Below are 23,749 nucleotides of genomic sequence, written 5' to 3' on the forward strand. Positions count from 1 at the left end.
CAAAAAACAAAAGTTACAAAACAAACTTAATATGAAAAAAAAATCTACAGACACAAAAATTATTACAAAAGGCAACAAAAAATGTTTAATGAACAGAAGAGACAACAAAGAAACACTGAAAAACAAACAACTTCAAAAGATACAAAATGTTGACATTAACAGAAGATCCAGTTAACGACAATAAAGAGATACACATAACGACATAAAAGATAAAGGAGCGTTAACAACAGCTTTAAAAACAACAACATTACAAATAGCCAAACAACCTCAAAGAGAGCTGGAATGACCAAAAAGACCATAAAAGACATGACGAGCATAAAAACAACTACAACAAATGAAACAGAAGAACTTAAAAGAGATGATGATGACATCAGAAAGCTCAAATGTACAGCCACAGATAGAAACAATCAACTAAAACAACAGTCAACATGATGACAAAAAGAAGGGAATCACTCAAATAGAAAAACTTTAAAGAGAGCACCAAATGTTCAAATGAAACAAAAATTAAAACAAACAACCACAAATGATGAAAGAGGATTACAAATAAACCCAAAACAAAAATCTCCAAAGAGTCACAATTTGAAGCATATAACCGTGAACACCTTCAAAGAGAAGCAAAGCAGCTACAGAAAGATGCAAAATAACAACAATAAATGATGATGCCATTTTTGCTCCTACGCAGTGAAGGGGGGGGGGGGCTGTTTCTAGTCTCTACCTAGAGGGCATGTTGTTTTATAATCCGTGTATGACTTAAGTGTATTTTTTTTTTGGGGGGGGGGGGGCTGTGAGATGGTGATGGGGGTGTTGTATACAGTCAGCAATGTTGCGCCTTACATTTATGTTCACTTGCGTCTGTGCCATGCATCAAATATATGAAAGGCTTATGACAAATCAGTGGATTTTCACAATATCATCATCCTCCATTCAACCTTCTTTTTTCTTCCCTCACTTACTGTCCATCTTTCTTCTACACCAACTGAGTGCATTTAACCTGAGGGCATCCACTCCTCCTCGACTCTCTACACACATGTCCTGTCTGACACGATCTGTCATTAAAACTTCTTCTTTGGTCTTTCATCTTTCCTCCTTTTGTTTTTTTTTTACCACCATCTACTCTTCATCTTCACTTGCCTCTATCGTGCTTTGTCTCTCCCGTCCCCTCGTCTGACGGTAAGTTATTGCTCCAAAGTTAATTGCAGCATCTCTACTGTAACGCACCAGAACAGGAATGGATTACAGTGTGATTTAATGGATGGAAGGACATTTTCTCCACTCCGAAATTGATTGTGTCCAGCATGTGACGGCCAGACACGAGTTCTGATTGTATTTTTTTGGAGTCTGTAAAAGGTTACAGTTGTAGGAGGTTGTAAAATCTGATTGTTTATCCTCCCCCCCACTAACAAATCAAGGCCACGCAATTCCTTCACCCCTTTATCCGTCTTTTAATCATTTTGCTTCTTCTCTTTCTTCTCCATCTCTGCAGCCTCACCCTTCCTCCCCCCTCCCCTCTACAACTTTCCTCTCCCTCTATGTCCTGCAATCCCTCCTCTCCCTCTATTCCTCCCCTTTAACATCACACAATCCCGTCCTATCCCAATCCTGTGCACCCTCCCTCCCTCCCTCTTCCTTCATCTCACCCTCCCTCTCTCTTTCTCCCCTTCATCTCACCTCCAGCCAGTGAGAGCACCCTCCTCCTACTCTTCGAAACAGCCCGCCTGCTCTCGTCCACTTTCTCTCTCTCTCTCTCTCTCTCTCTCTCCCTCTCTTATCTATACCTCTCACTCTCTCTGCTGTCTTGTCTTTTATCTCTCTTTCTCTCTCTTTCAGTCTCTTTCCCTCTTTCCTGTCCTCCACTTTTCTCCGGCAGCCAGAAGCTTGCAAGCATCGGCGCTGTTCCCTCGACCACTGAGGATCCAGAAGCACTCGGGACGAAGACTGTCACTGGAGGTAAGTGTCCACAGAGTGATGGAGTGTGTGTGTTTTTAAAAGCAGTTAAGATGACTGGTGAAAAGAAAAGAATAATGGAAGAGACAAAAAGATGTGGCGGTGAAGAAACAGCTTGTTCTGCAGTATTTGTGACGAGTGACGTGACTGGAGAGTTAAAAGATGTGAAAGAGGCAAACAGTACTGGATGGGGATAAGGATGGTATTAACAATGATGGCATGTCAGCGGAAAGTTAAAAGAAAAAGCTTGGGAAAAAAAAAAAGAAATGGAGCAGTCACACTCCTCTGCAGCATCCATAAAGAGCCAGAGAGAGTTCAGCGAGATGAAAAGGAAAGCTAAAATGGAAATAAGTACTTGAGAGTAAACAATCCAGAACATTAAAAATGAATCAGAACAGCCAGAGGAAAGAGAGAGAGAGAGATATTTAAAACAAGAACAGGATGGTGATGTTTCACTGGTGTGGCAGCTCGCATGCTTACAAATGCAGCGGTGCCTTCCTTCTCCTCCTCCTCCTCTCCCGTAAAAGAATCCCATTCACAAACAGGACCTGAAAACAGGAGATGGTGATTGGTTCCCAGAGCACTGTGTGCGTGCCAGTACTTTATTGTGTGTGAATGTGTGCGTGAAAGAAAAAGAGGGAACGATGGAGCGAGGGAGGAGGGGGGGAAAGCCATTATATTCCTGTGCAGGTGATGCTGAGGCTTGAATGAAACTGCAGGGTACATGTCTGTACATTATCTATATTACCTGGTCTGTACTATACAGGAATGTGGAGACGGTAGGTGATGAAAAGTGGTGCTCCATTTTAATTTGTTAATCCATTTTGTCATTGACATGACCCATTGTTACAATGACAGACAGATGTGCACTCGCTCACCGCACCGAACTCAAACTCTTTTTTTTTCTACCCCCTAACTCTTTCTCCTTCATTGCGTCATTCTCAGTGCTGTTCCCGACTGCCACTGTCACAATCCCGCTGCCACCGCCTAGATTAACAGCTGTCCAAAACAGTGATGCTCCCCTGGCTCGCCGTGCTGTCCAATTAGAAAGGGACATTTGTTTGGGGCAGGAGGGGGGAGTAGTTAGGGCTTTGGAATTTGAGGGAAGGGAGGTGATGGAAAAGGAGGAGAGAGAGAGGTATGAAAGGGAGGAAGGGGGAAGGAGAAATTGTTCAATTCCTTTTTCCCGAGGTTCAAATGTAGAGACCAAAAAAAGAGATGGGAAAATGATGCCCTCCCTGACTTTCAGGGAGCAGATTCTGAGCTATTATTTCCAGAAAGGGAAATCTGAACCTGCTGATGCCGCAAGAGGAAAAATGTAAAAAGGTTGGACATGAAACCTTGTAAATGGAACTAAAAACCTCTCGAAAAGCTTTTGCGATATTTTATTCTATCTTTGAACTGTGTATCAAATGACTGACATTTCTATCCCTAGAACCATTCCCCTTGCACAGTAAACCCTGAGGAAATGGATTAAACAATCGATGAAATAAATTACATAAAAAATATGTTTTATAACTGTTGTTTTGAAGAATATACCACACTGTAGAATCAGTTACTGAATGCAAGTGTGCAAAATCCAAGACTAGTGGAAGATGGAAATAGTTATACGTAAGTGTTTTTTCTCAACTGATAAAGTAAAGACCTAATGTGTCATGGCTCTAAAGGCAGAGTGGGCTGTTCAGTAGCCTGAACATTGGATGTTCAACCCCTCGGCTCTGCCAGTCTTCAAGTTGAAATGTTCTTAGGCAAGAAAACTGACCCCCTAAAGACCTTTGAAAGCATATCCGCCTGTGAGAGAGTGTCGTAATGAGATTAGATCTGAATGGGAAAGTAGATCTGAAGTTCATATTAGCCTCTTAAGTCTGTGCTGGAAGTTTGTGTTTGAATGGTTAAATATAGCATGTATTATTAAGTGGTTTTTGTATTTGGAAAACTTGAAAGGTATTGTATAGCAGTCCATTTCCCTTTGTGAATCAAGATGGTTCCACGTGTCTGGGGGGTTGGCTTTGTAAAGTGAAGCAGGACAACAGCTTGTCAGGCAACGTGAGGAAAATATAATGAAGTCAAGCTTGACCTCATTAAGCTGGAGAAATTACACAATATCCAACACTAAAAATCCTCCAAGCAGTTCTTAAGGGCAGCCACATTAATGGATATAATTGCATATAATGTGCATTTACAATCAAACAAAAAAACTGACCTAGCCTAAGCAGCATTTCATTCAGAGAAGAGTAGAGTCTACAAGATTACAAAAGTTAGATTGAGAAGGAGAAAAGGGAAAATTCTCAAAATGTTAAGAGTATTACTTGCTACTATGTGGCATAATGTTAAGATGTTGGGGTGCGTGAGGTAAATAATCATCATGTCCATCCTGTCCTCACTCAGCTTGAGAAAATTAAACTTCTTAAAATCAGTCCTTGAGGGCAGAAACACTATAGGAAACAGTGTGGTTGAAAGGAAGATATAGTTGTATATCGTCTGCGTATACATGAAACATTATCATGTTCAGAAGTAGGTAGCACAAAAATTAAGGAAAGAGTAGGGTCTGAGAAATAGACTTTAAAAGATAACTTTGAAAAAGTGGGTTAAACCTTAAAACCTTAAAAGACTAAAGAAGATAGAGAGAAAGAGAGAGAGAGAGAGAGAGAGAGAGAGAGAGAGAGAAGAAGACCTGCATCAGTTAGCCTCATTCAAAAGAAGAGCACTGACATAATGGTTCAAATAAAACCTATTCTACATTGGCTTTTATGAAACCATCTACTCACCTTATTGGACCTTTCCTGCTGCCCCTTGCACTCTCTCTCGCCTCTCAAACCCCTATATAATCCATTCCCATAAACGTTATCACCACTTTCCCATTAGATATAAAAGTCAGGCGTGATGCATGGCAGCACATCTTTACCTGATTTCATGGGAATTTCGAGATTTAATGAGCAAGGAAGTCTGTGGAGTGTGAAATACCCACGTGTGATGGACTGCTCCTCGAGGACAAGACCTCACAGTGAGGGTGAAAAGGAGGTTTTGTGTTTCTTTGTATCAAGTTGCTGCAATGGAAGACAAGAAAAAGGAGGAGAAGCTGACGAGTGAACGTGAGAAGGGCAAAGGAAGCGAGGGCAGAAATTGAATGTGTGTGTGTGTGGGGAGCTGTGCAGTACTGATGCTGATGTGTTTAGGGAAGCTCTGGACATCTGTTTATGAAAAATCCAGACAGAAATGGACTAGGAAAAGATGTTAAAGTACCAAAACAGAAAGACTCAATCCTACTTTGTTTTGGCCTTTTGTGGTGTAGGTTGTCCTAGTACGCACTGGTGTACTACATGAGAAATGCCAAGTACCTCTAAATGCTGGATTGCGATGGCTCTTGCGGCCTTTGATTTGAGATGTGTGTATCTCTGTGTGCAACTCTGCCATCACAATTCATGAGCCAAAACACTCCTTTCCACACTGGCACATTATCCACTCTTGTTTACCCGACTTGCTTCTGTTTAGAGGCGGCCGACCAACATTACTGCCAACACGTCTGCTGAACTTAATTGATATCTTCATGTATATATTTTTTTTCAAAACAAATTAAAAAATGTATCTTCTGGAAAAAGCTGACATTCAGGTTTTTAAGATGAGGTGCAAAGATTCACATCAACAACAATAAATGGGAGTTGTTTTACGAAACTCATTTTCATGTTTTTATGCTCAATGAGGTCTGTCTACTATAATGGGCCTTTTCAATAATGTTTTCTTCTACTAAATGTAGGGGTAGTAAATATTCTTCTGTGTTCATGACTTTTTTATGGCTTTAGCCTATTATTAAGTGAATGATCCAGAATAAGCTTGCGTCATTGTTTTATCATAAAGACTGCTAAATAGTCCTGACACTTAATGATTAGCGTTAATGGGGCATGCTGCCTTAATGCTACTATCAATTAAAAATTAATTTGAAATGTTAGAATCACTTTAGATTTAATTAGGTTTACTGTAGATCATTTCAATTGTCAAATATCGACTTCATTCATTTTTTAATTTGTCTAATAGCCTCAGTGTAAGAATCTCGAGCGATGCCAGCATCCCTGTGAGGCTAACTCACGCTGCTTTTAGCTAACTGCTGACATACTCACAATGACTGAGCTAGTCCGTTGATATTTAGGAGGCAGACTTTTTTTTTACCATGTCCATTATTCGTTATTTATTTGCCATGTTAAATCACATTCGCTAATGAGCGGTGAAACACAAGGTTTAAAGATGGGGCTTAAATGATCTTTGTGAAGTATTAATGGAAATCCATTGGTAAGACCGTCCACACCAAAAGCAGAACCATATGGGTCAGCCTTGTAATAGGTTATTTCAACTCAAATTCAAGGTTTTAGTGTGTTTAAAGTGACTTATGGTCGCAATTGTGAGCATGATGAATAGAAAAAGCAGGGTTACAGGATGTAGTTTACTGAGCAAAAATAGCTAAATGGTCTGTGCAATGAATGGGGCAGACAAAAATGTGACAGGAGGCAGGAGTTGTAGGAGTTGAAGACAAAAGTCAATGCTGACTTCTTTTATGTCTCGTTAATTCATCTGTTACTCATTTTGGCTACAATATGCATTCCTGTATTTGTTGTGTGTTTTCCTCTATCTTTTTGGGGAGCCTATTCTTTGTCATATAAGGACAGTTGCCTTCTGGTTGTCTATTTGTTTCTCTACTCTGCTGATCATTGTTGAGTGGAGATGTTGCTTTTTAGTCTTTTTGTTGAGTGGGGATGTTATAGTTGATGGGAGTAGGATGGAAGCCTGCCAGTGGGTGGACTGGAATATGGACATGTCATTTTACTGGGAAAGGCAGAAGGCTGGAAGTTTGCGTGGGCTTGTTCTCCTAGTTGCGAGGAAGGGGTGAGTAAATTGTAAGTACCTTTTGCATTTTGCCGTGTTGGCTTTTTGTATGTACTTTTGTCTTTTTTCTATCTTGTTCTGCCAATCGTCCATCGGGGCCAAAAAAAAGTTGAAGTTGAGCTGTGAGAGTTAAGCACACTCCAAACATCAATGGAAAGTTGCACCCTTGGAAAGTGAAATCACGCTTTTTCTTTTGATCTTCCTTTTCTTCTTGACCTTCATCTTTTCAATATTTTACATCACCATCTTCTTCTTTTTTTTTCTCCTCTTGACTCTCGCTTCCCTTTACGTTTAATCATAGTCCAAGTCTGCTGTCAGCGTTAATCTTTATCCCTGTTTTCTTCACAGACTCCACCACCTGTGCACTGATTTGTAACTGTTAGATAAGTTACGACTGCTGAGCATATGGTCACTGCGGTTTTCTCCACCACTTATGAGGTTGTCTGGATAATTAAAACACTGTTCCCACCCATGTCACAAAGGCTGCTTAGAGACATTTGCATTTGCTCTGATTTTGTCACGAACAGCACCCAGTGTTCTGGGCTCTAGTTAGAAGAAGTTAATTAAAAAGTAGAGCTTGATAAGAGCAGTGTAGAAGAGAAGTTTGGTAATTGTCTGCTGAGGGGACAGGTTTATAAAAAAAAGGCAGGTTCGGTCACAATCGGAGAGATCCAAAAAATTCAGCTTGTGCGTCCCGAAATGCAAAAAGGGTTCTTTTCTATGCTTATGTGGCTGCACGCAAAGTAATTAAAGAAAATATAACACACAATTTAAGGTATGCTGATACTAACTGATGGAAATGTTCTTGTCCAGGTACACTCGCAGACAATCTGCGTACTGAAGCAGGGCACAGATTAAATCAATTTCTCCCCTTTTGCTCCCCCCACCTGCCAGGCAATCACATCTCTACAACAAACGTTTAAGATGCCCTCGATATCCTAATATGCGTAAACAGAAGGCTTGGATAGGCAGCCCTGACAAGACTTCATCGCCAAGGTCAAGGACAGATGTTGTGTGAAGCAGGCGGCACCTGGAGAGCGATCCGTGAAAAAAACGTGCCTGATGCTGCCTGTTAGGGGCTTAGCGATGTTTGCATAAGTGTGTGTATGTGTGCCAACATTGGTCCGACGTTGTTTGCGTGTGTGGCATTAGTGCTGCAATGGAGCAACCTGCTAAGGAGTAGTTTTGAACATGAGACATCATTTATTTACGCATATGGAATTTAGCTAAAAGTTGGATACAATTATTTGATAGTGCAGTCAGCTTGAATTTGTGAGAAGATGTGAAGCTGTTGTACACGATCGAAAAGAAAAGTGTTATTCTACTTCTAAATGGATTTATTGCAATACCTGCATTGCTCTAAATGAGGGTAGTCAGGAAAACCATTATGATACTAGTAAAAATGGAATGATGCCAACACCTGTTTCGATACCACGGCAACAAAAATGGAAACCCTATAGGTACCCAATGTCGGGCAGTTTGTTGCTTTTTATTATCAAAAATGTCAAATACACTGGCAACGCTTCAGTACCAAACGTTGCCAATGTATATGTGCAATTTAGACAGTGTCATCTTCTCTGCTCTATTTGTAAAAGACAACAACCTAACTTTGGAATCTTTATGAGACACCAAAAGGATTTGAAAATGTTCAGTGTTTCCTAACCTGTGAATTTGAATGGACCTCCACTACTTTTTTTATTAAGTTGTTGTACTTTGTGAGATGAATTCCTCATTAAAGAAACTGAGATTGTATCGTTTGAAAGCATGGGATATTTAAAAGTATCAAAACTGTCAGAACAACCTTCCTCTGCGTTTAGTTGAAAGGTGTTGCGGCTCATTTTGCTTCCTCCTCTTTCGAGTTTTCTCTCTGCAGCTTTCCACACTTTCTCTCTCCACGCACACATACGTGCACACTAATTAGCGACTTAACTTTTTTCTCAAATGTTCTTCCAGCGTAGCACTTCTCTCCTTAAGGGAGAACTTGGGTCCAAAGGTTGTTGGAGCTATTTGAAAGGTTGGCCGTCTTTTCTCAGGGCAGCATTGACGTTAACGTTTGAATATTTTTAGCCAGGTGAAAAAAGTCCACTCTAACTTTAGGCTGTCACAGAGGTCAACGCAATGCAACAGGAGTCAGCCCACTTCCAATTAGAAAACTCACGACCTCTTTAATGAGATCATTAACAAGCTCATGGTCAGAAGGGACGGAGAGCGAGCAAAAACGGATTGAGACTTTTCTTATTTTAGTGCTTGGTCTTTTTTTTTTTAGAAAGGAAAAATTAAAGAGGATGATGATGTGACCTAATTATCAAAGCCACTTAAAGCCCCCATCTTTGGGGAACAAAGGCCAGAGAAGAGACCTATATATAGACTAACATTGTTTTCTTAGATAGTGAATAGCATCAATGCCAAGGTTGAATGTTTACTTGTCAATAAATATCATTTTGTTCTGAGAGGGGTTGTGCAATATCAGACAACTATTACCATATTGAACAAAGTTTGCTCCTTCTTTTTGTCATCCACCAAATCTTTCCGCTGACGTTACTTCAATCTGGTTTTAAAAAAATAAAAACTTTTGTTATTCAAACTATATAGCTTTATATAATCTTATAAAATATTGACAGTAGTCAAGCAATTACTCACAAAAATCCTTAAAACTGAAGATGAACAAAACAGCAGCTTCTTATCATAAACGATACTGAAGATTATCTTTGTGATTCAGCTTCCAATCAAACTGGAAACATAGCACAGGATTGGGTTTACATTTCTAACAGAATATTCAGATGTTTCAGGCTGACTCTCTTCCTCACTTCAGGAGCCTGAAAAGACTATTGATACCGCTCATGTATGTTAGATAACTTTGAGCCAGCAGCCGGTTAGCTTAGCCTTGCATAAAGACTGGAAGCATTGGGAAACAGCTCGCCTGGAAAATGATGCAGCTAAACAGAGTTGCATAGATCAGTAACTTTAAAGCTCCAGCAACAAGTTTTTTATTTTTGGTAATGAAACAGACCAAAATTACTTTCTATAACTAATGACCTACAAAAGCTAAATTGGCCATCAGCATGAAGACTAATCATTTCTATGTAGTTATTTCTAATGCCTGAATCTGCTGCCACTGGGTAGGTGTCGTAGGAAACTCAACGAGTCATACATTTACCTGTTAAAAGACAGCAGGATGATAATTCTTTGTTTCAATACTTACACAAGTACAGGATGACGCAGCAATGGGTTAAAAAGGTACTAGCTTAAAAGCTCTTTAATATATGCACTCTATATTCATCCTGTCTTTTGATTTGGGGATCTGTAGAAGGATTTTGTTACTTTCATACAGAGCCAACTCAATACATCTGCATCCCCCTTCCCAGATTTTAAACTCATGCTCTTGAGTCGTATTCTTCACAATTTAAATCCACAAAAGAACTTTCCTAGAATTGGAGCACAACTTTAAATTCTATCCCTGTTGCAAGGATTCTGTTTTCAAAGTTGAATTATTCAGAGTAATGAAAAGTGTGTAGCTCCCAGCAGAACAGAAGAGAAATAGTTCTCAAAAAAACTCCACTTGTCACGGTCCCCTACAGTACATGCACAGAGCAGTCATATCAACACAACTACAACTAATGTTGAGCAACGAACTGTCAATGGTCAGGTGGAATCGCATTATCAACCCACGAAGTGATCGACGGCTCATTTCAATAGCGGGGATAAGATGTGTGGCCTCCTAAAGAAGCATTCATTGTGAACAATATCCATCAATCATCATTGACTGTAATATATCCTGAAACACATCCTGCCCCTCAGGAAACAAAGAGCAGGACTGCTGCAGGGAAGTTCTCTTTCCATCTATCGCTGCTTCCTCTTATAGTACTCCCCTTTAGTCTGACCTTCATTTCCAATTCCCTGACTCTACATTTAATTGAATTCACAATCCTTATCCCATCACCCATGCTCTCTTTCTTTCCTGCTTTGCTGCTACGTTTTTATGCAGAAACAAAACTACGCTGATTCATGCAGGCTAGAGCCTCACAGGGCCTTAAAAATGTTCAATCTGACCTGGAACTGACCTTAACCCAAAGCCAGTGTTTCAAACGGCAAAACATCTTGCCCTTTCCCCGTTTTCATGCCAGCTCTCTTGTTCACATTATTACTTGAGGGTGTAAAGGTCGTACAGAAGACCAGACAAAGGGAGAGTTCAGATTATTTGTGCAAATGCTATTTTGTACGACTTCATGAACATGGAAGTGCGAAAAAAGGGAAAACAGTCTGAAGGGAAATAAACTGATTTAGCATTGCATTGCACAGATTACTTTTCTGGCCTACACTACCCACAATGCAACAAACCGCAAATTGTTTGATAAAAAAAAAAAAAAAATCAGCTCATATAGCTTCAAGAACCTCCAGATTCATTTTCATACTTTCAACGTACTTAACCTTAAGATGTGACACAACTTTAATAACTTATGATTACAATCCAATCACCACATTTTTTTTTCTAAACTAGTTTAGATTAACAGTTTATCAGCAGAGGCATTAAATGCTTTTACTTTCTGTAAAGTCTGTTTTACAAACTCACTTTCATTGTCAATGGCAGGGTTTGCCTTATCCGTCCTGGTTTCCAATTGATGTTGACCAACATGTATGTAGAGAGGTTGATTCACAGGACACATATGTGACAAAACAGACCCTGGCAAAAGGACTGTGGAGTGGAAACACTCACATTTGTTTGAATCTCCCGGATCAATATACAGCAGCAGGTGCACTAGCTGTGTGTAAGAAATATTGAAGTAGCATTCCTCTGTGGGCTTCAAGGAATAGAATTGCTTTGATGTTTTCATTTAGAATTCATATCTGATCAGGCTCTCTAGAAGAAAGTTAACAGCAGAGCCAATTCTTAAGACAACGTTGACTTCAGTGTCATATTAAGGTGAGCGCCTGTGTTATAATCAACATGATGTATTAGAGTGTGGACACATAAGTGTTTTACAAGTGTTTTTGTTTGCATTTCCTTCGAGATGTTAGGATGTCTCTTCTTTTCTGTACGTGTGTGTGAAGTCATAGAAGTGTGCAGGACTGTCTGCGTGTGTGTCTGTGCGTGTGTGTGTGTGTGTGTGTGTTTCCATTCACTTTTCCCCCCTGAAGCTATAACTCCATTACACTGTTTCTGTCTCTTTGGCTTTATGAATGACTGCCCATTTCTTTCATTTATATGAATGTGCATATTCCATCCTCAAGACCCTTCCCTGTTCACCCATTTTCCATCCTGCTCTCGCTCTCTCTCTCTCTCTCTCTCTCTCTCTCTCTCTCTCTATCTCTCTCACTTTGTGCGAAGGTTTGCCCCAACAAACAGGCCTGAGGCGAGCTCTTAGCACTCGAGCAAGCGTGTGTACGTGGACCGAGTGTGAGAATGAACATGAGAGGCTGAGAGGGAGAGTGTGTGAGTTGTGCATGCCCCGCTCTGAGTGGGTGTCTTTTGTGTATGAGATGTTGAGAGTGTGCTTATAGTGCTGTAAATGTTAGGGGGGGTTTTATGCTGCAAGGTCAACAGGGCATTCTCCTCCTCTGTAAGAACTGCAGGAGTTGCTGTCAGTGACAAGAGGGTGTGAGCTACTGCTGCTGACCAGGCATCACTTCTGGGGTTAAGGGATAACGGATAAAGGGCAATGCACACATCCATCCATGTGCACAGTCATGCGTGCGCCAATGTGAACATATCAAACGCATGTATGCACATCGTGCCACCAGCGCTGACACACATGTATCAATGAGTGCTTGAGCTGTGATGTGTGAATATCCACTCTGTGAAACCCGTACTCCACTAAACACATCATTATCCAACTGAGAGTCTATAATTAGAAAACCTCATCCTCCAGAGGATGCACGAGCAGTACAGATAAGTCATGTGTCAATACAAACCACTCCTAATGGTGCACAAAATGAGACGCATGAACAATACTCTATAAGACAAATGCATATATACGTAGGAGCAGTATTGAGAATCACATCATTATTACAAGATTACGGTGCCTTTTCTGACCTTGTAGACCCAAGGTCAAACCTCCTTCATTGAGGAGAAACAAATCTTTGAACAATGTCGGCAAATGTCCCCAGACACCTGACTTTATGTCCATTGAATTTACCAAGTCGTCCAACTGTGACTTTCCTCTTCTGCTCACTGCCTCTTTTTTCTTTACTGCCCCCCCCCCCCCTTCCTTTCTACCGCTCTTCTTTCTCTCTCTCACATCACAGACGTGGTCCAGCATACAAATTGTGTTTTCCCTCCTTTATTTGGGTAGCCTATAATGCGTCAGGCTGGAGGAGAATGGGAAACAGGAGTGAATTTGTTCCTCCCAAAAGGAAAGGGAGGCAACAATGGAGTGTGCGGCTGCTCAAGTAGACAAAGAGAGGTAGAAATGGAGACTGTATGATAAGGTCGAAATATGCAGAGATGAACTGAAGATAATGGATTAGGTAGAGGCAGGGACAAAAGATCTGAAGACAAAAGGTGTTTGGTGATTACAGAGGATACACTTCAGACATTTCAATAAAAAAGGTCTGCTTAATAGTCTTCAAAGATGTGCTTCATTTATGTGTTCCAAGTAACCGTAATATAAAGAACTTCTTCCTCATTAGTGCCCAAAAGCTTCATTGTGCTGCATTGTGGGGTGTTGATCATCAGTGAGATCCACAGAGGATCGAGAGACCCTTTCGCATTATCCTGAGTCATTCCAAGTTCAGATCAAAACTATTGATCAGTGGAGCTTTGACTTTTCGCTGTAAGATAATACGACAAACAAGCCCCTGCGTGATTCGCCGTGTCCTCTTTCATGGGGAACATCTGACACTCTTTTTACTTCGACACAAAGGGTAACAAGAAGCAATGTTTGGTGAGAAATCCAAACTAAACTTTTCCCTTTAGTAGTTGTTATAAAGGAATGAACAGATCAGACACAACAAAGCATCTCTTCTTAATTTGCCAGACCTCAGTCACTGATCTCAGTGTCATGTTGTGTTTAGGAAAAAAGCCAAGGTGTCGAGTTCGTCCATTAGTTAGGCCAAGATCTACAGTATATTTGATGCAATAGATCCACCAGGAACCCAACCGTTGTATCTCACATTCTTCATAATGCAATAGAGGTGCCTTTTTTCCCTAGACCCTTCCACTTGGTGCCACATGGATGATTGCGATGAGAAACATAACAAAGACTATTTCCGCTCAGATGATGTTTGTGCAGTTATATCAAGAAGGCTGTCGCTCTAATGTGTCAGACCTTGAAAACCGACTGACAAAGATTGCAGTTGTGCGTGACAAATGATGCTTTCAGAGCACTCCATACGTTCTTTGTGATTTTCGCATCAACAAGAATCTGCCTGAAGTGCCCGTGAGTAGGACACTCAAAGGGAGTTCCTTCCTGGCAAGAAGGAGATCTTAGGATGTGACTAAAATGTGGAACTGACAAAGAAAGCAGTTTCCCTAAACTAGTGTCCCTATCCCCCCCTCACAGACAGGACACAATGAGTCAGCCCTCAGAGTCCATAAGCCCTTATTAAAATCAACTCAAACAGACCTGTCTGCCAATCACCCCAAATGGATCCATCGCTTTGTCCGCTGGATGGAAGGATGAACTCTGTCAACACTTCACTCAAACAGGTCAGCTCCGATTGTTGGCGGGCAAAGAGCAGGACAGAGTGTCGGTATTCTAGGAAACAAGCCAGTGCAGGAGGACATGATAAGAGGGAGGAAAAGACCAGCACCAAAAAATACAGGGGTGTTTGTGTGCGAGGGCCTTCTTTTCACATTTTATTTGCATGTGTGTGTAGACCACTGGCCCGAGGAGGTGTTTGTCTGTGTGAGTAAAAAAAAGCAAAAAAACCCTGTAACTAATGATTCTCTTTGACCCCCTTTTACTTGCAGCTCAAACGGTTTGCTGCTTTGCATTGCCGTAAGTGCCACAGCAGCTGCCATGCACACACACACACACACACACACACACACACACACACACACACACACACACACACACACACACACACATTTAAGTTCGATCGACGTCTGTCTCAATGATTAAGTGTTTTGCTTAAACAATGCCCAGCCAATCTGAACTCTGAAAAGCAGTTGAGGACAAACCCCTTACATCACACTGCTGTGAACCAGCCGAGCGTGACGAAGACTGCAGTATTTTTCTGCTTGGGACACACAACCTCATACACACACACATACACACAATGACCCTATTGCTTTTTGAAGACACTATACAGCACTGGTATAGCAAGAAAGTTGCATATTGAGCTTGTAACACAGCAGGAATGTTTTCCTATAGAGCAGTCACAGGTTTGCTTTTGGATTTATCAGTCATCAACCTATACATTTATGTAAGTATTGCACCATAAAGTAACAAAAAGTTTTTTTTCATCACACCTGACACATTGAACAGTTCTAGATCGTACTCTTTGTATTATGTTTTACGAAGACTCAACAGAAAATCTGCCAATAAGTAACTAATGACGGTGGAAAAACGACCTTTTAACAAACAGAAACTTTGAGCAAAACTGGAGAACAAGTTGTGGAAATCAACATGCAACACTTTTGTTCCGCGTGAAAGATCGTGAAAGACTTACGATGGGTTTCTGCCCCACCTGCAAACCTTCAAATGTCAAAACAGGTTAATTGTATCATCAAGACATGTTTCTACATTTTCTATCACTCAATCAAAACATGCTTAGAAGGCCAATTGATGCCATTTTATAAACACATAAGCCATAAGGTGCTACAAATTATCCAGATGTAATCTGTTCAGAGTAGACACTTTACACTTAATTGATGTTATTTCTACTGGGAGGTTTTCAGAGGAATATATTAGTGTTATTAGTTTCCATGATTGGAATCCCTCATTCTGTAAAGTGGTGAGTTTCAATTATAACTCCCTAGTTCACAAAATGTTGACCCACAGTACATCCTAAATCATCGTTTTTGCCTGGTGAAGTTTAAACGTTTCTTTTTATTCAAACATTGTTTCCATACATTGAAATGATTAGAAATGGAGCAATTTGCATTTCTTGATAAAAGCAGAAACAACATAATTCTAAACCTCAATCTAACTCACATAAACATGGACACAAAAGTAATTAATTCAGAAATTCTCCTCGGCGGTCACACTGATTTTATCATAAAAGATGATTTACATTTATAAACTCCCAGTCAGATACAGTGATTCCTCTGTCTTTCCAGATAAGTTATAATAGGCATTTTTACACCTCATTGAGCCTTGAGGCAAAATTATGATGGCACAGGCTTGAAGACTATTGATGCTGCTGTCTATTTAATCGGTTAGATGAATTAATCTGTTTGGAAAGAGAAGAGGAGAGAGAAGAGGCGGGGGGAGGAGGCAGTAATGACTTCACAGGAGAAAGAGGGGACAAAAAGATGGCATAAAATACACATTAGTCATGTCTGTCTTCACAAGGACTACACAGCGCTTCTTTGTGTGTTTCTGGGTGTGGGTTTGTATTTGTGTGTTTAAATCTAATTTATTTATTTGAGCCTCAATATGAAGACAGTGTTGAATGAATCAGGTTTTTGTAGGAGATGAAGACTGGCAATGTGAAGGAGTGTGTCTCAGTCTGTGTGTGAGCAACATTTTTGGTCCACTCGGGGGTCATAACTCAATGCACCACACTTGGAGTATGAGAGCCCCTGTGCTCAGGCCAAATGATCCTGCCAGAGGGGTGGAAGGATTCATGAATGAACAAAGGGACGTAAAAGGTAGGGGGGAAAGGGAATTAAGGGATGAGAGAATGGGTGGTTGGAAAAAAAAAAAAGTGCCAGGAGAGTAGGTTGATGCAACCACATGGGTGTGTGTTGCTTTGCGAAAATAAAAAGGGTGAAATTTGATTAAGCTAGTGTGGAAGATAGGGAGAAGGGAGAAAAAAATGGAAAGAGGCTCTGGGAAAAGACAGCCAAATCAGAGGGAGTAGATAGATGGAGAGGCGGCCGGATAGATGAGGATGTTCATTTGGGTTGCAGGGACACATTGTCTCTGCAGCTTCTCGGGGATGAAGAGAAGACAAAAAGGAAACAGAGAAACAAATCAGAAACTAAGAATCGAGAAGAGGGTGAAGCTAAGCCGTAAGTGTATAAAGACTCTAAACATAAATTTGCAAACGCCAAAAAAAAAAAAAATCCAGGGAAGCCTTATTGTGCAGTTGCCCAGTCTGGCTCTCGTCCCAATCTATGATATAAGCACACTACTTAGGAGGTGTTCTAAAATCAGTCTGGCATGAAATGGATAAAAGTTAGATCCAAGGACACACCTATACCTCCCCCTTCTTCTCAAACTTACTCAGCCCAGAAAGCATCTTTCAGATTGTGTAGCTGGCAGAGACGGAGCGACACAGTGTGTAATCACTCTGTAATCTGGAGGCCATGAACAGTCTCTGTAGAAAGTTTGTCTTTAGATTGATTCTTTTTTACTTTACTGGAACAAATGACTGTGTCAGAGAGTTACAGTTTAAGGTCACATTTTACACTCTTTTTCAACCAGTTTAAATACGTCTCAAAGGTCCTTAAAACATGCCTGTTAGGTTTCCACTCTGATCCTGTTTTTGATCATGCATGTAAACCCCTCTATGTCAGCCCTGCTCAGAACAGGCTGTTTCTGTGTCTATAACTTTAAATGCAATACTGCATACTAATTGATGATAACTTGATGAAAGCATTGGATGTAAAGCTAAGAGATCAGCAAAATAATGACAAATCAACCTCAGAGGAACATGAATCTCTGGCAAACCATCTAAAAATTCTTGAGGCATTTGAGTCTGAACCTCAAACATTATATGAAGGGAACTTCAAAGTCGGTTATTTTTGTATTTTTTTACAATAGTTTTTGAGTTTTTTTCCAACACACCAGTACTGCCACAGAGCCAAGTTGCTAGAATGTCTTTAAGTATAGAAAAAACCAAAAACAGATTGTCTTAAATGAAGACAAGGCGTGTCATCACAGCAGTTGAACCGCCTCTGAATGAAAGGTAATCAGTCCTGTTGTATTTTCTCTTTCACCACACCTTTCCAGCCTCTATCTTCTCGTTCCCTTATCCCCCCTCTCCAGCATCACTTGCCTCTCCTGATTACTCCTCCCGTCTGTCTCCTTGTCTCCCTCTCTCTCCCCGATCCCCTCCTCACCTGCCTCATCTGTCACCTCCAATTCTGCTTCTGGAGGTTTCATTGGCAGGTCCGGTTCAACAGCTACTACAACCAAAACCCTCGGTGTGCAGGGTTTGTGTCGGTTCTCTGTGTGATTTGTGATTTGAGCAAGAAGTGAAAGCGTGCGTGACCCGATGAGTGTACGTCCAAACTCAAGCTAACCGCTATCAATGCAGGCAGAGAAGACAGAAAACGGCGCCTGAATGATAAACTAGAGCCTACAGAGGGGATGAGGGGATCAGAGAGAATCAGTCTTAGTCAAACACTCCTTCTGCTTCTCCTCTCTCTGCAGTCCACTTGTTTTTGCTGCTCTCTCTTGATACATTTGACACTATCACGATACCAGGCTGCGGATTTAATATGAATCACAAGTCTTAAGTATTGTGACAAAGTGCTGCTGTTGGATTTGTGATTTATTTCAGCTTTTGTTTGTTTTCTTAACCCCAAGCTGTAGGAAAAGCTAAAGCACTCACTTTGAGAGACTTAATATTACAAGTCATAACTGAAAAAAAACTATGTACGTCACATTTCAGCCTTTCTGAGTTTTACACTAAAGTTGTCCATCATATTGTTTTGCTTTTCTCTATTTCTTATAGTGAATAAGAAACCAGTGTAACAAAGTGGCTTCATTCTTACCGTTTGTCAAAAATAAGCGGATCCTTCTCACCAAGTTAGTGCTGTAATATAGAAACACATCCCAAATTCATCCTTAATTTATGGCACAAAAAACATATTTTACATTAAGAAAGAAATATGACCCCCCTCCTCAGCATGCTTACATTTTTAACTGTTGGATGGAGGCCCGGGTATAATGGCCATACCGCCTTCACCATCGATGAATTCACATGAAGCTTCAGCTAGTTTTCAGCTACCCTCAGGTTAATTGTTGCCTCTCTACTGGCGATAAAAACTGTGATTTATATTTCTTTAGGATTCAGTAGGGACATTCTGCAAGCACAGGTGAGATGGGTCACCATGGAAAAGTTCAATTCCTTACTTTCTAAAGAGAGAAATCCAGTTTTAAGCGCAACGTCCGGAGTTTACTCCTGTAGTCTGAGTCGGGCTTTAAGCAATTTGTTTTTTTTACCCACCCCCAGTGTTTCCCCTATCATTATATTACCATTAAACATTTTTTTTATTTTTTATTATTATTTATTTTGGGGTTTTTTGTGTCTTTATTGTAGAGATAGGATAGTGAATAGAGTCAGAAATCAGGGAAAGAAGTCATTCAAGGATACCTTTCCGATAGAAAAGGACAGCTGTCATTAAAAGTAACACATGAACACCAAGATTCCTTCACGTGTTTGTGTCAGCGTGTGTCCCCCCCTCTACCCCCCCCCCCCCCCAAAGCTGTAAACCTAGGGGAAACACTGCACCCCCATTGTGTTTTTGGGTTACGTTCCCTTCTTCTCTTTTTGTTCTGCAACATTACAGAAGTGGGAAAACTTTGGAGTACTGCACAGTTTGCCATGCAGCCAGCATTTACACAAACACACACACACGAAAAAAAAAAAAAAAAGAGTACAAACGCTGTTCAAATTTTGATGCTGACTAGTGAGCGCTGACTCCCTTGGGTGTACCGGCTACTGTTCAAGTGGCAACAACAAAGGTCAAACTATTGATCATTATTTACTCTCTCACCGGCTGTGTGAGTTAGTGAATCATTGTATTTTCATTCTTTCTCTCTCTCTCTCTCTCTCTCACACACACACACACACACACACACACACACACACACACACACGGACACACGGACACAAACACATTCTTCCTTTAGAGTGGTTGTCAGGGGAAGGACTTTAATGTGGCGTTCAAATAACACTCACTCCTACATTATCCTTTGAGGTAATACAATAAAGCGATCCAAAACTGATAATGGTCAATCTCCAGCCTTCATAAAAAAGAAACAGCCACACACACACACACACACAAAAACACACACATACACTCACACCGTTCCTAGCGTGATGGTCAGGGGAAGGACTGCAATGTGGCTTCTGAGTTACACACACGCCTACATTATTGTTTCAGGCTAAACAGTAGAGGAATCTGATAGTGATTATGTTCAATCTTCAGCCTACATACAAAAAGATTGAACGCAATGGGAGAAAATGTTTGTTGAACTAAAGCACCAACAAATCCCACACACGTGCATAAACTCAAATGTTTATGCATAAGTGCACGCATGTTCATTTATTTGCACCCACACGTTGCTCATATGTAGTGTACTTTATGTACTGCTTCACCACAGCTGACTGAAACCACATTACATGAAATGTAACACTCACTGGACGCTCGCTCGGTTTGTGTTGATTATTCCTGTGTGTCGCTTTGTGCAGCGTTTGTGGTGTGGCAGGTAAAAAAAGGGCCGAGTGGTTTAAGGAAAGGTATGATAACTGAGTCATGAACCTATTGTGACAAGTGTCAGAGGATGGGAGTGAAGAGTGTGTGTGTGTGTGTGTGTGTGTGTGAGAAGAAGGATGAACAGGCCAAAGGGTAAGCCAGGGGCTGCAGAGTCTGTTTGATCCAAAGCTAGCTTAGCATGAAAGCGTGAGAATAGAAACTGAAGATGAAATTGACTCCCGGGGCTGCTGGGTGCTCTTTCTTTTTCCACAGAGGAGCTCTCTACAAAACAGTTTTCTATAACAACTCTGTACTTCCCCTCTCTTTCATTACATACACATGACATAACTTTTGCAATCAAAACAGAACTTGTTACTTCATTTTTCTTTTGCCAAATAGTTTTCTGAATATTTAAAAGAAAAACTGACCTTCAGCTGTTAAACGCCAGCAACATTAAACCTTCCCATTCTGGCTACCTATACTATTCTACACTTTAGAGCCACAGGTAATGAAAGCATTATGACAAACGAGGCTTTTATACAACGGTTAATATGAGCAGACCCGCTCCCTCGGTTTAAGAAATGATAATAATCTTTTAAAGGTAACTAATGAAGTACTTCTGCCAACAGATCCCCTTAAATCCTACATAATTTTCTTCTAATTGGATTTTTGAAAGCTTGGTGCAACCTTTTCAAAACTGTTATTATAACTGCACTCTGATATTATCTACTCAAATAAAATAAAAAAAGCACTGAAGCGAGGCTACTTTAGGGCAAAATCTTTTCAATCAAGAAATTTAAATAAAACTAATTTCTCTTTTTTGTAGGACATTAAATGAAACACAAGGTTGACATTTTCTTGTTCCACTCCAACAAGAAGACTAAAAAAAAAAAAAGTTTCCAGACATCATTAAACCATTTTTACTGTCTGGTGCGTTCAATGACAGCAGTAGTAGCTCAGTGTGCAAGTTTGAATGGATGCTCTCTTATCTAATCAGCTCATGCTATGGCTGTAGGTGTGCACTTAATAAGTCTAACAATGTCACCATGGGACATTAGCAGGCATTGGATCGATGCACATGAGACACCAGTGCATTATCTTGACTTAATTATAGTGGCTCTCTCTATATCAAACCTCTCTTTCCTCCCTCCATGGAACATATGTGGAAACACACTGAACACTCAGGTGTGTCATGCTGAAACAAATGTTGTGACCTGTAAGACAACAGAGCAGATATAAATCTTTTGTCCTCTAGAGTCTTGGCAGAACGACCTCCAGGCCAAAAAAAAAAGTCTCTAGGCCTTTATTTTTTTAATTAAAATGTAATTTATTTAAGCAAGTTTAAGCCTTTTCTTTGCATTATGTTAAAACTAAGAAATGGTAATTTTGGCTTTGAGACCCTCTGGCTAACGTTAGTATTATCTAGTAAGTGAACGTAAGCTGATTGTGGGAAATGTCTTGATAAACATGTTCTAAAAATAAATAGATTCTCAATGTTTATGACTTATTCTTGGAAGACACCAGCCTGACATTATAACAGCTTAAGCCTCCTTTCAGTGTCGATTGTGAAGAGTCTAAGTTCACCTCATTCATATCAATGAGAATATAACATAATCACTCCCTGAACCTTTGCCAAACAGTGTCAGCTCATTAATGTTTGCTAGAGAGACTAACAAGTGGTATGACTTTGCTGGAAATCTTTTCTTGTGATATATCACTAAATGAGTTTGCTTGGTTGCTAAAACTGTCTCTCAACTCTGAAAACCCTGCCTAGCTAGTAAGCTCGCTTGGTTTGTTGAACTGAATTAACACACAAAAATCAAGGGAAGGCAATTTATTTATTTTTTATAAAATACTCTCAATATCCCAGTTACAATCAATGCAATAAATAACATGTTCTAACAAAAGAAGGAACTATATCCATATTGTGTGGCTCTTGCAAGGCTGTGAAAAGTCTGTCTGATTGGTGGGCCCCTTCCTGTCTACTTTCTACATGCCTGTGCATACTCAGCTTTAAAGATAAATGATCCTTATTTAATGTGGGCTTTACTAATAGCATCAATTTAATGTTTAATTGATTGATGGCTAAAGTGATATAGGTCCCTCCTTCTTCCTTGGAAAGTGGCAGAGTCATGTCCAGAGACTCCTTTATCTGCATGAGTCCTTGACTGAAATTAGATTTTAACTGCAATGCGGCTGGCTTGCAGTGCACAGCACACTACTAGCCACTTGGAATAATGTGTGTTAATGGACCATCCACTTAGGATGACTCTTAAACTTATACTGTCCATAAAGAGAAAATCGAGTTAGACATCTGCAGGATGAGAGGGCAGAAGTGGAGCTGATTCATCCATGAATACCAGCTTTTTTATTCTAGTGTTTGTTTTATTTTTTTATAAAGTGAAGCATTTAGCTGTGTGGGGATACCAAGTTGCCCTTGGATTAACAAAAGGAACACATGCATGCCAGACGGACGGATCAAGCCGTCTGTGACAGACAGTCGTTGCTGGTTATTTTAATATCGTGCAGATGTGTCCATATGCTGCTTGTGTAATTTAAGCCGGAGAGGATTTAAGGGTGGAATCATCTTCTCAGATTCTCTCTTTTTTATTGCCTGACACTCGCGATTTGTCGGAATCCGATATCCATAAGAGCTCACACACCACACATACTTTCGCAAACACCCTGTACACACTTGATTCAAGGTCACATGCTTGCAGCATGTGTGTAGCATATGTTTACATTCACTGCATATGTGCCTGTTTACATACTCACAACTCACATGTATATGGGGAAATTAGTGTGGATGAATGCAACTGTGAGTAATAAGTAACATATAGCATGTATGCCCAAGTGTGTGTTTGTGTGTGTAAGGAAATATATAAATTGTGTGTGTGTGTATGTGTTTGTGTTAATGAATGTGTGCATGTAGGTTAAGTAACTGTCTCATTAATTTTATCTCCCCATCTGCCATTATTCTGTAATAGCTGTAAATCCTTCCACTGGACAGTTGTTGGTATGTTTAAGTTATGTAACACTAAAATGTTTCAGTGAAGCCACGGTGGACGCCTCGTATGTGTAGTATGTATGTGTTTATCAGATAGCTCTATCAGCTATAACTCAGACGTTAAAGGTGAACTGTTTTCAGCTCTGTTTCCTCCCACCTGTCTGACAGACGCCACAGGATTCATTTTTGCAGTAGCTATGATAGTAACGTTCTTCATTTGACTTATATGCAGCATACTGAAAAGGACATTTTAACACTAACTTAGTATAGCCTACACATTATCTAACCGTTTAGGAGTCCCGGTACGTAGTATCTATAATCTGACTTTTGAATCATCCATGCACTCATGTGTTATATGCACAAGCTTTAAATGTACAGTATGTAAA

General features: G+C 40.3%; 1 protein-coding gene across 1 annotated transcript in view; it reads left to right on the forward strand.

Annotated features, from left to right (window-relative positions):
* The first annotated feature begins 1,676 nt into the window (after positions 1-1,676).
* The window catches only part of pvalb6 (parvalbumin 6), a 35,184-nt gene continuing 13,111 nt past the window's right edge, over positions 1,677-23,749 (forward strand). The window contains exon 1 of the mRNA XM_020651315.3: positions 1,677-1,947. The gene's annotated coding sequence lies outside the window, so the exon portion shown is untranslated. The remainder of the gene's footprint in view (positions 1,948-23,749) is intronic.

Source organism: Labrus bergylta, chromosome 16, assembly GCF_963930695.1.
Source record: "Labrus bergylta chromosome 16, fLabBer1.1, whole genome shotgun sequence".
Taxonomy (NCBI): Eukaryota; Metazoa; Chordata; class Actinopteri; order Labriformes; family Labridae; genus Labrus; species Labrus bergylta.